Raw genomic sequence first — 13,307 nt, 5'->3', positions numbered from 1 at the left:
AGATAAGATCTTCGGTGCCTCGGTAGGAATCAAGGCATTGACACCGAACTGCACTAATGGTCATTGTATTCTTCCACACCATGCAGTCAGTCACAAGACACACAAACACAAAAATCAAAACAAAAAATCAAAAAAGTCACTTAAGAACATCATTAATGGGGCGCCTGGGTGGCTCAGTCGGTTAAGCGGCCAACTTCGGCTCAGGTCATGATCTCGAGGTCCGTGAGTTCGAGCCCCGCGTTGGGCTCTGTGCTGACCGCTCAGAGCCTGGAGCCTGTTTCGGATTCTGTGTCTCCCTCTGTCTCTGGTCCTCCCCCATTCATGTTCTGTCTCTCTCTGTCTCAAAAATAAACGTTAAAAAAAAAATTTAAAAAAAAGAACATCATTAATAAAGCAGTAAAATGTATTAATTTTATTAAACCTCTACTCTTTTTTTTTTTAAATGTTTATTCATTTCTGAGAGAGAGAGAGAGCACACACGCACAACAGGGGGAGGGGCAGAGGATCCAAAGCAGGCTCTGCACTGACAGCATAGAGCCTGATACAGGGCTCGAACTCATGAACCATGGGATCATGACCTGAGCTGAATGAAGTCAGATGCTTAACCAACTGAGCCACCCAGGAGCCCCTAAACCTCTACTCTTAAATACACACTTTTTCAACATTCTATGTGATGAAATGGGAAGTACTTGTAAAGCACTTTTGATGCATCGCACAATATAATGATAATCTCAAAGGAATGCACGCATGTGACCACATTGAGAACAGAATTAACTATTTCGTTTTTCATGGAACAGAATTTCCATTTAAAGAACAACTGAGAAACTTGAGTACTTAGCAAATATTTTTAAACAATAAGAAAAAGTGAGCCTGTTGCTGTAAGGAAAACAACTGACAATATTTGTTGCCAGTAATCAAATGTAAGATTTCTGGGAAAATGAGACTTTGAGAAAATTTGCACCTTTAGGAGCTTCACGGCTTTCAAATACTTACGACTTCTCTGGTGAGAGCTGTAGTACTGTCAACAAATGTGAGCGTTTTCATATTATATAATGAAATATGCCCATACCGGGGACATGCACTCACCTCAGTGAACCAGTGTTTTCCAAATGATCAATGTGATGCACGACGTTACAAAATCATGAATAGATGATAGATCCTTTCAGAGTGCTAGACTGATGGCTTTTATCGTAACAGTGTATGAAAAGTTCATTGATACGATTTCCAATTCTACATTACCATTAACCTCTAAGAAGTTACCACTTCTTATCACCAGCTTCCATTCTGCTGTATGTTTTTAATTATTGTTCATTGTCTATACCCATCCATCAGGTAGTTAGCCAAGAGAGGAGGATCTAACTCTGGCTTGTTATTGATGTCTTCTGTGCCAAAAAGAGGGGTACATACTAGGTGCTCAATAAATATTTGGTTGCATGAAAGAATCCCTATTTGAAAGATGAAGAAACTTAGTCTTGAAGACCTAAAATTATAGCATCACCAGGGTGGCTCAATTGGTTAAGCATCTGACTCTGGATTTCTGCTCAGGTCATGATCTTACAGTTCATGAGTTCAAGCCCAACGTCGGGCTCTGTACTGACAGTTGGAGCCTGCTTGGGATTCTCTCTCTCCTTCTCTTTCTGCCCTTTCCCCACCCTTGCATGTTCTCTCGCTCTCTCTCAAAATAAATAAACATTAAAAAAAAAAGCCTTAAAGTTATGTACCCAAGGTCACAGATCTAATAAGTAGCTAAAAAGGATTCAAATTAAGCTCTGTACAATTTTGAAGCTGATCTCCTTTTTTTTTTTTGTATAAATTTTTCTTTTCTTTTTTTTTTTTTAATGTTTACCTACTTTTGAGAGACAGAGAGAGACAGAGCTCAAGAGGGGAAGGGCCAGAGAGAGGAGACACAGAATCTGAAGCAGGCTCCAGGCTGCGAGATGCCAGCACAGAGCCCGATGTGGGGCTCGAACCCACGGACTGCGAGATCATGACCAGAGCTGAAGTCGGACGCTCAACAGACTGAGCCACCCAGGCGCCCCTGAAGCTGATCTCTTAATTGAATAATTCCACCAAACTGCCTCTGCAGTGAGGCTGTGGAAGTGGTCTTGCCATATCCACATCTAGTTTTAACATCAAAGGACTTTCAGCCTTGGGGAACTCTTAGAGCATCTTAAGTTTGATGTGAAATCATTTTATTTTATATTCTAAAGATTTTTACATTTATTTCGTTTATTATTTGTTTTATTATTTTTTAAGTAAGCTCTACTCCCAGCATGGGGCTTGAACTCACAACCCTGAGATCAAGAGTCACACACTCCACGACTGAGCCAGCCAAGCGCCCCGATGTGAAGTCATTTTAGAATTCTAAGGCACCTCAGAGAGTATTTAGTCCATCTTCTCGTAGACTTAGCTGGGGCCACAGTCAGTTATTCACGTAGCTGAGAAACAGCCCCGGAGCTTCCATCCATACCCATTAGGGCAATAGATGCGGAAGCAATGCCATAGACGTCACATGAAGCAGTTTTCATTTCTCCTACCTCATGCCCAGTTCTTTCTTTTCTAAAACCCCAGATAGTGAAGAAAGGAACAAAACAAAAATGGAAACAAACAAAAAAAAAAAAAACCCACAGAAATCGGAGGGCTGGCCTCCTAAGTTGAGGGCTTTAATTTTCTGACCACAGCAAAAATTTTTCCATAGCTGACAACTAGGTCACACAGCTTTTAGAGGTGTGCCTTGATGAATGACCCCCAGCCACACCAGGCAGGCCCCACAATATCAAAGATTGCAGCGTCTGAAGTGGGAGTACATTCTGGCAATTCCAGCACTTGCTAGAGGCACAGACTGCAAGTCTTTGGAGAATAAGGCCCCGTGGAAAGGCCCTTGCCAGGTCTGTCTTGTGATTTAATTACTTTTCCTTGACGTATGACACTTAAACCAACAACAAAAACACTCCACTAGTAAATCATTTCATATGCTGCAAAGCAAATGTGACTGAAACTGTCACTCAAGAATATGTTCATATGTGTGTTCACAGGTAACATAGCTGGGTAGTTGGCGAATAACATAAAAAGAGGCCGTGCCTCCTACACTTTGCCCTAATAGTGCTCAAGGTCATACTTCTCTGACACAAGCCCAGTGCGCAGCAAAATTCCCTTGATCGATATTATTCTGAAGCGTTGAGTGGTTACTTAGAGTGGTAAGCTTACCAGCTTCTAGCACAGAGCAGATGATCGATAAATAACCTTTGAATGACTAATTTTCCATAATGTCAGTATGTATTTTATGCATTTACCATGAGTATGGTTCCTCTAATCTGGAAACATTGTGGTTGTATGGAAGACCAAACAAATCCTGCTGTCTGCAGCAGAGAAGGTTAAATTTGTAAATCATGGATGTTTCCATATACTTCTGTTGGTAAAGATGATATTTTACCTTCAGAGAGATCTTATATCCACATCACAGCTGTCAGAAGAAAATGGTGGCTTAGCCTACAGTCCAACTACAAAATATAAAACAGTAACACCTACCTCTTCCTGAAGAAATTCAAACACATTATCATTTGGTGGGGTGAGGAAGATATTAAAGAAGCCAGATACTTAAATTGAGGGAGTTATTAATACAAGGTTTAAAATGATCTCAATTAATGCACTTGTTAACTATTTTCCCTTACCTTGATAATATTCATTTCTGCATTTCAATCTATGTTATATTCAGATACTAGCACAAAATAATTGCTTAATAAATTTTGTTGAATTAATCTGATACAGTGATTCCCACAGTATAGTCCAAGGACTCCCAGAGTTGTGATGTCCTGGAGCACACACACCAACTGTCAAGTTTTTGACAATTTTAGCACTCCTTTGTTAAATATAACCATTACTTAAATTAAATCGTAAAAACATAGGGGTGCCTGGGTGGCTCAGTTGGTTAAGCATCCGACTTTGGCTCAGGTCATGATCTCGCAGTTCATGAGTTCGAGCCCCACATGGGGCTCTGTGCTGACAGCCAGGAGACTGCAGCCTGCACCGATTCTGTGTCTCCCTCTCTCTCTGCCCCTCCCCTGCTCACACTCTGTCTCTCAAAAATAAATAAACATTAAATGTTTTTTTTTTAATTTAAAAAACATACGATTAAACACGTTATATTAAAATAAAGGTAGTAAATGCTCAAAACCCATCATTGCCTAAATATCTTACTACATTTGATTATTTCTAGGCTTTCAAGGTTATTTCTATCGATTGTATTTACATGGAAGAAATATTATATAGTGGTGTTCGCTATGCATTTATTCCAAACTCTGTGGTATCGGCCATGTTAAGAATATTTACACCAGGAAAATTGGCAAATGGTGCACATTGGGTTTCTCTTTCCTCCGTGGTGGGTTGGGTGCAACACTTCTGAGAATTCCCAAGACTCTTCCAGGTGGTCTACCAAGTCTCCCCTTTTAATGTGAGAGGCCACATTTTCTCCATATATGTCAACTAAAAAATATTAAAACAGATTGAATGCAAAAGCGGATGAGTTCAACTGCAGGCCAGACACTAATTTTCAAAAAATGTAAAACTATGCCCTTCTAATTTTTCTTTTTTCACAAAAATGTACTGTTAACATGCACATTTTTATATCTCTTTTTAAATGGATGAATAAGTATTTTTACTCTTAGTTTTAAATTCTAATATGGTAAATATTGATATAGTACACAAAAACAAAAGCTCTTTGGCATCCTTAATAATTTTTTTTTCTTACTATAAACGGGTGTAAGATAAAAAGTTTGAGAACCATTGATTTAATGGAGTAGTAAATCCCATATCTTGCTTGTTTGACTTAGTGTGGTCAACCTAGAAAAGCACGCCTGTACTCCTATGCTTATGTGAACCTGGGAAATGAATTCTTGACCTCTTCAAATCTTTATTTCACCATTTGCAAAAAACAGCGCTAAACAAGATGATCTCGATGAACCCCCCTTTTTTTTAGCTCTTAGATTCTGTAACTATGAGAATTATAAATGAACTTTGCTCCTAGTTCGAAGGCAGTAGAAACGCTGTGCTTTGTCGTACTTTTCATACCTCCGACCCAAATCATCACTGTTTTTAATAATCTTTTCACCTAAGCTCCTGCCCCCCAAAGAATTTAACATTCGATTACATCATTCTAATTACAGAAGTCACTACGTCCAATTGTCAAAAAATCAGACCAGTCTTGGCCATGTAGCAGGCATAACGAAATGCCACAAAATAACATGGCTTCCTGTCACTCCATGGGTCCAAATTCAGTAAAGCAACCATTGTGGGGCTCTGCTTTGCATCTCCCCACAGCAGCATAGAAAACTAAAAGACACGTGCTGCCTGAGTATTTTTTCCCTGCAAATAATCACGAATGAGTATTTACTAGGCATCCTAAGAATCTGCTGAATGATCAATGTCACGCAAGTCCGCATCAGCTTTGCCGAGGAAATCACTGCGGAAAATGCAAATGGTATATGCAATAAAAGGCCCTTGCCAAGTGCACCAAGACAGCAGCCTTCGCTTTCCTATCACATCTGCGTCTCCCTCCGGTTCCCTGGCACATCCGCCAGCCAGAGCGAGAGGTGAAATCGCTTCCCAGCCGGCTGGAAATTCAACTTCCCTCTCAACAGCAAATGACCAGAAAAAGCAAGCCCTCCCGGCGCGAGGCCTCGCGGGGAACTGCAGGGCCGAGGGCGCGCGTGGGTAACCCGCACCGCGGGGCGCGCCCGCCCCCTTATCTCGGGCGGTGGACTGATCCGGGCCCCGCGGGGGCCCGGCCGGGGAGGCGGGCGCGGAATCGCGGCTGCGCCAAAATGGCTGCCAGCATCTAGCTGCCGGGAGGGGCGCTGCTCCGGGCCCCGGGTGGGCTGCCCTCCCCTAAGCGGCTCAGTGCGCCCCAGCCCGCGCGGCCCGGGAGCGGCCGCTTGCAGCCGCGGCGGAGGCGCCTCCCAGACGACCCGTATTTACCACTACCCTTCCCGAGGCCAAGGCCAGGCGCCCGCCACGCCTTCAGTTAAGTCTGCAGAGGGTCACCCCCCGCACCGCCCTGCACTACGCGACACGTGCGGCACGGCATCGCCATGGCAACCGCCTCTTCTCCCGCTCTCTTATTATTGAACATCTGAGGCACAGGGCGTCCCTGAACTTGTTACTGCGCTAGTTAATGCGGTCCTCCGAGGGCTTAGTTTCCTAACTATTGTTCTTTGCTCAACCGACTGCTTCCTGAAGCTGGAAAAACCTAGCGTGTGTTGCAAACGTTCTCCCCACCACTCCTGAGCCAAGCATGTCAGTGAATGAGAATTCTTCTCCAGGGATGCGCTGCAGAGTGGAAGGAACCAGCTCCCAGCCTAATTTGCTGGCACTAACCTTGGAACCATTTTAACGTTTGGTGGCTTCCGTTTTAACAAATGTAAACCATTAATGATTAAATACAGTATATTTATTATCTATTGATAGTTATATGACTACCTTCTCTCCCTCTCCCACCTATAATTAATGTGTGAAGATGAAATATTCTCTCTGGCTATGACTTATCAGTATGCCCAGTGAAATGGCATTCAGGGAAGTAACTTGATCAAACAATTATTCCTTTCAATTGTGAGTAATTGCAAATAATGACCCCAAAGGACAAAATTGTGTGTGCTCATTAACAATCAAAGAAATGTAAATTAAACTAGCAAAGGTATGCTGTTTAGTGAGCATTTTGTTTGTTTTTAATAATAGCCAATGCTGACAAGGGTGTGACAAAGCATTCATGTGGCTGGTGAGTGAGTAAATTGGTACAATCTTCTTGGAGACAATTTTTTCAAGAAATAATTAAGAGATTTGAACAAAATACAGCTACAAAATCGCTCATAGCAGGAATGCTTATAGTTGTTTTTTTTTTTTTAAATCCAGCTAAATGTAGCATAAAGGAATGGATAAATCAATACAATGATATACAGTGTATCTTTTTAAAATAAAATGAAAGAATACTTAATTTCTTGAAAGATAATTTTAATGATTTATAGCTAAGTGAAAAGTAGATATTAAATAGTGATAAATTGGATACTATTTTTATTTTCTCTTAATGTATTTAACAAGGAAAATGTTAACCATGATTATCTCTGGGTGGTAGAATTACAAATGACTGTATCTTGTTTCTTGTTCTTTCTTTGACAGTGATAAGCATTATTTTCTATAACAATTAAAAAAAATTCAAAAACATGTTTTTTTAAATTGTGTCAACAGGTCCAACGGGTTTTTTTAAAAATAAATATACATATTTATAATAATATAATTATAATCTATTTCCCCATAGATTATAATTAAATAAATATATTTTCCTCAAAGGAAAGTGAAAATTTTAATAGAAAAGAGCTCTGGATCAATCACTGGATCATTTGGTTTTTCCCTTCAGTTACCCAAGTACTTACATTTGGTTTGGAAAGGAAATATTTCTTTAATTCTTTACATCCACCAAAGGAAGTAAAAATGGGTGTCCATTGAAAACATAATGATATTAAGGAATACACTCAAAAACATTATAGTGTCATAAACCTTCATTAACTTTCATTTTGTTCTCATTCTCTGGCTGTAGAATTACAAATTGAAAAGCAGTTGTTGGTTTAAAGTGGAAATTTATGAGTAATGGCGAGAGGACAGACTTCAGTGCCAGACTTCTCCAAATGGAATTCTGCCAAACCACCTCCTCTATGGTCCCTGCACCCAGGCTCTGGGATAGTAGGGAATGGCCTGTCACCTCATTCACACATGACAGGTTGATCTTTCAGGGAAACTGCTCTCTTCCCACTCTGGTGAGAGTGATCCTGGCTGTTGTGAGGTAGTTTGTGGCAAACCTCCCAACAATAACCTCAAGGCACCTCATTTCTGAGGAAGGCTCGAGAAGAACCCGGACCCAATGGCTGCAATGAAATCAGGCCTCGTGAAGGCTTAAGAACTTCTCCCTTTGAATTATCCTGAAGAAAACAAGGTATAGACCTGGGCAGAGATAGAGCTATAAGAATGTTTGTCTTTATACTAGTTTATAACAGTAAAATTTTGGAATCCACATAAATGTCCGGGAATCAGAGAAATTATATTATAGATGGATGATGAAACTGCCTGCAGCTGTTAAAATTAAAAATGGAGAAGAATATTTGATGATGCAGGACAATGCTCACACTGCAGTGTTAAGAGAAAAGAAAGACATGTTAAATATAGACCACGCAATGTAATCCAGTCTTTATAAAATACGTTACACATAATGTTTAATGTATTACATACAAAATTGAAAATTTAAGCTAAAAACTTATGGATTTCCAGTTTTGTTTCTTTTTCTTTTATCATCTCTAATAAATCCATTAATAATAAGCTATTAGTGATTAAGTAATTATTAGTAGGGCTTTAATGGAAGAACATATGTTTTATTAGAAGTCAGGGCACAGTTCTACAGGTTCTGGTGACTTTTCAGGTATGTGTTTTGTAGGCACCTGGAAACACTTTCAAAGCATACATTTTGTTAGCTCAGCAATGAAAGGATGATACATCACTTGGGTCACATTACTCACTTCTGTTTATCTGAACTAAAGTTCTGGACCCTGTCTTTCTCTCCCACCTAATTGTTAGAGCAGATAAGACACCATTCACCTAAGGACATCTGTTTACAACACTGAAAAGATTAAATTAAACTAAAGATTACCCAGGCCCCAAGTAAGCACATCTATACACTCTTTTGTCCATATGTGCACTCTATTCCAGTTTGATATTCCATAAACCTATCATTTATAAATGGAGAAATGGTTGACCACATGACTCTCTGATGGAAAATCCATAAAGGCTAATCTTTCAGGATGCATGGCCAAGTTTTTCAGGCTTAAAAAGCCTTTGCTGCCTGCTCCCCCCCCACCACCACCAGAGCCTCAAGCCCCACTGTAGCTTTCCCATGTGCCCTAGGCCCAGCCATAGTGAGACTACGACAGCTAACACAACTGGAATCTTACGATGTACTGGACGTTGTTCTGATTCTGCCAGCAAACCTATAGGGTATTTTCTAGATGAAGAAACTGAGGCACAGAGAGTTTAAGTAATGTCATCATCCATATCTCCCGTGATAATAAGCATTAGTTTATGAACCCAGGAAGACTGCTCTCACTCTTAACTGTGATACTACCACCCAGATAAATAGTTCACCAAAGAAGTCATTAGCTTCAATTAATCTCTGCCTTAGCCCAGCTCTTCCCTGTGTGGAGAGTCTTCCACTTAGCCAAATTCACACTCCTTTCAAATCACAGAGGCAATATATCTCCTTTGCAAAGTCTCCTCAATCATCTCAAGCAGACTAAAGGATTTTCCTCTATGCCCCCATGAGGACCTCGGTTATGGTTCTTAACACACTGCTGTGAGGCATATTTATTTACCTGCTTCTACCACCAATTTGCTAGCTCTTCAAAGCCAGGATGTAAATCTCTGTTAATCTTTATACCTCCAGTGCCCCACATAGCATCTGACACATAAGAAGTTCTTAATAATTAACATATGTATGAATGATTATGAGGAGTACTATACAGTTCTGCTTACCTAAAACTGAGGTCTTCAATGTCCCACCATGAGAGCCACCACCTGTCCCTTAGAGTTGGTGCTATGTAGGTGAACACTGGACTGGTAGCTAGGGGACAAGAGAAATGCTAACTGTGCTCCAAAAGTGCCATCTTTGATGGGCTCTTAAATGTTAAATGTGGACCTATCCTTGCAAAGGGAAGGGAGAATATCAAAAGAGCCTCTTAAGATACTATCAGGTATTAATTTTGGCTATTTGCCAGCTGTTTTGTTAGGAAAGAGGGCCCCTTTTGAGGTGGGAGACAGGGTGGCTAAGTCTGATAGAGAACTTGGGCTCAGGATGTGGCCAAAAAGGTACACACCTTGATGAAGCTATGTAGTCAGCAACCTAAAAATATACCCAGGTCTGTCTACTTTGGGCAGTTCACACTTCTCCTACCTCAGAAGATTCACCAAGACAGGCATGAAACTCATTGTCTATCCATTTCAATGTTCTTGGATAGTCAAACATTATTCTTGCTAGTTTCACTCACATAGAGACATATTTCTGTTTGAATCCTTCTTACTATCTGCACCATCTTTCTGCGGTGCCTGCATTTTTGTTAAGCTCTCTCAAATCTCTTTTGGAATAAACCTGGGAATAAATAAACACATAAGATGAGAATAAACATACCGTTGATTCACTTTAAGGGTCTGGTTTGAACTTTGCTTTGGGCTTCTAGGTTTATGTGTAACCACATATCTCGAGGAAGGTAGGATATCCTCACAGATACCAAAAACAAATGCTTTGAAAAGAAGTGTCAAAATCCCAGGAGCCTTTTATCCACTCGTTTGGAGGAAAATAAAACCAATTTTACCTAAAATATTTCGTACAATCAAATTATACATATGGACGTTTGGCTATGTAGAGGTTCATTTGACCATCATGGAAAAATTTGGCTCATGTTATAGTGCTATTGCATTTTAAACTATGAGTTCTTTTTGAAGTTTTGAAAAGTTCTCATAGATATCTAGTGACTCCTTGTGGAGTATTCTCTCTTCATGTAACAATTCACTGAAAAGTTTAGAAATCATAGAACATTAAGATTGAAGGGACCGTGGAAGCATTCAATGATAAGTCCCGTCCAGGTGGGGTGCTATCTAGCAATAACCATGAAAAAGGGTTGAACATCTCTGGTAACAAGAAGACATCTTTTGGATTATGGCCTCCTTTCCTCTATAATGGTGAAACAGATTTACAAACCAGGTTGCAATTTTCTTGGGATTTTGCCACAGAGGTAGCTATTTCAATAGGGCTCATAATGAAAACCAAAAAGGGAAAGAGGGGAATCAAACATTGGCTACAACCTGTGATTTTCATTGGAATTATGTTGGGAAACTGAATCCTCAAGACGGTTGGTCTCACTTAGTGGTCAAATAAACAATGTTCCAAGTGCAATGAGGTGTCTCTTAAAAAACAAAAATCTCACTTATTCTGAAATTTCACCATTACTTTATATTTTTGGGTTTTTAAAATAATATCCGACCATCTTGATAATAAGAATTTGTCATTTGGGTCTCAATACCTAGTGTCTTGCCATGAAACTACACTACTTGTCTTTTGTGGAACAACTTTCTCCTACATTGTGTGTAGTCTATGTGGGATGGTAAAATTAGTTGCCAACTGACTACTTTTGAAGCCTCAGGATAGTCAGGTGGTTATCAGACCCAACCATCCAGTTTCTCCCCAAGACACAGAATCTGAGGTAAGTAAGCAAGAACCCAAAAGGCCCATTTGAGACTACTATTGCAGCATTGGTGCCCTACTGGAATATCTCAGTTGTGAGGCACCTCCTCACCGTATAATGCTATCTTGGGTCTTGACATGTTCCAAGTCTGGTTCTGGCATCCCTAATATCCTTCTAATACAGTCTCCTTTTTTAAAAAGTCAGCCAGATTCTAAAATTGATTGTGATGATGGTTGCACAATTCTGTGCATATACTAGAAAACATTTAATTATGTACTTTCATGGTTATTTGGTACATGAATTAGATCTCAATAAAGCTTTTATTTCTCCCATCTCCAAACAAAAATAGTTAGCTACAGCTGGTTTCCATTGCTTGAAACATAGCAAGATCTAACTCATATAATCTTCCTGTCAAAATGCATATATCTAAGCTGTAAAGGATTACACATTTTCAATTCTCTTTAACGTTGAGTTTACCAAGAAAAAGTAATGGCCACTAGTTTTGATAGGAGTTGATTAAGTCTTGCAAATACAGTGCTATTTTAAGAGGACAGGCAACAATAAAGCACCACATGGGTGAGATTTTAGATGTTCAGACCAGCACGGGACATTAAATAGTAGGAAGGTTAGAGACAGAGGTGTGGAATGTGTAATGCTCATCCATAGAAGAGGTAAGTTTTTCTGCCACTGGTCATAAATCTGAATTTATCTGAAGTCATAAACCTAGCACTAAGTTTATTATTCCTGTCCTGCAAATCATTTGTTATCCACCCCATTAGTTCTTTTAAAAAATATTTATTTATTTTGAGAAAGAGAGAGAGAGAGCATAAGCAGGGGAGGGCCAGAGAGAGGGAGAGACAGAATCCCAAGCAGGTTCCATGCTGTCAGCACAGACCCCAATGTGGGGCTCAAACTCATGAATCATGAGATCGTGACCTGGGCCGAAATTAAGAATTAGCACATAACCAACTGAGTCACTCAGGCACCCCCCCCCCATTACTTCTAATAACAAGTGTAATAAACCAAAGTCCAGATCCAGCAAAATCAGCAAAAGTAGGCCAAGACCAAGACATATTTTAATTAAATATGCAAAATACAGTGCTAAAGAAAAAATCTTTTTTTTTTTAATTTTTTTTTCCAACGTTTTTATTTATTTTGGGGACAGAGAGAGACAGAGCATGAACGGGGGAGGGGCAGAGAGAGAGGGAGACACAGAATCGGAAACAGGCTCCAGGCTCCGAGCCATCAGCCCAGAGCCCGACGCGGGGCTCGAACTCACGGACCGCAAGATCGTGACCTGGCTGAAGTCGGACGCTTAACCGACTGCGCCACCCAGGCGCCCCGCTAAAGAAAAAATCTTAAAGGCAGCAAGACAAAAGAAGTCACTAACTCATAAGGGAAAATTCACAAAGCTAGCTGGAGATTTTTCGATAGAAACTTGGCAAGCCAGAGGGCATGGAATGATATATTCAAAGTGCTGAATGGGAAAAATCTGCAACCAAGAATACTCTATCCAGCAAGGCTATCATTCAGAATAGAAAAAGATAAAGACTTTTCCAGTTAAACAAAACCCAAGGGAGTTTGTGACCACTAAACCAGCCCTGCAAGAAATATTGAAGGGAACTCTTTGAGTAGAAAAGAGAGATCAAAAGTGACAATATAAAAACAGGAAACACAAAAAGAGTAAAATGAATATATCTCTAAAAATCACTCAAGGTACTCACACCAAAAAAGGACACAAAATATAATAATTTATACATAAAATGTGGGTAAGGAAAGGAGAAAAGAATGGGTTCAAACTTGAATGGCCAGCAACTTAATAGAGACTGTTACTTGTAGCAGATATTATATACTAACATAATGGGAACCATTTATCAAAACCCACTAATAAACATGCAAAGAATAAAGAGAAAAAATCTAAATATATCACTAAAGAAAATCAGCAAAACTTTAAAGAAAGACAAAAAAATGATCAAAGAAAATCTCCAGAAACAACCACAAAATAAATAATAAAACAGCAATAAATACAAATCTATC

At 39.8% G+C, this 13,307-nt stretch overlaps 1 long non-coding RNA gene across 1 annotated transcript; it reads right to left on the bottom strand.

The window, feature by feature from the left end:
* Positions 1 to 1,862: 1,862 nt before the first annotated feature.
* Positions 1,863 to 12,918, bottom strand: LOC115525952. Its single transcript, XR_003972499.1, has 3 exons — positions 12,837 to 12,918; positions 11,156 to 11,161; positions 1,863 to 1,875 (listed from the first exon to the last, which is right to left on the bottom strand). It is a non-coding gene; the product is annotated as an uncharacterized LOC115525952 (long non-coding RNA).
* Positions 12,919 to 13,307: the final 389 nt, after the last annotated feature.

This window comes from Lynx canadensis, chromosome D1 (assembly GCF_007474595.2).
Source record: "Lynx canadensis isolate LIC74 chromosome D1, mLynCan4.pri.v2, whole genome shotgun sequence".
NCBI classification, from domain to species: Eukaryota; Metazoa; Chordata; class Mammalia; order Carnivora; family Felidae; genus Lynx; species Lynx canadensis.
The sequence above is the reverse complement of the archived record's forward strand: the minus strand, read 5'-3'. Positions and strand labels throughout refer to the sequence as shown.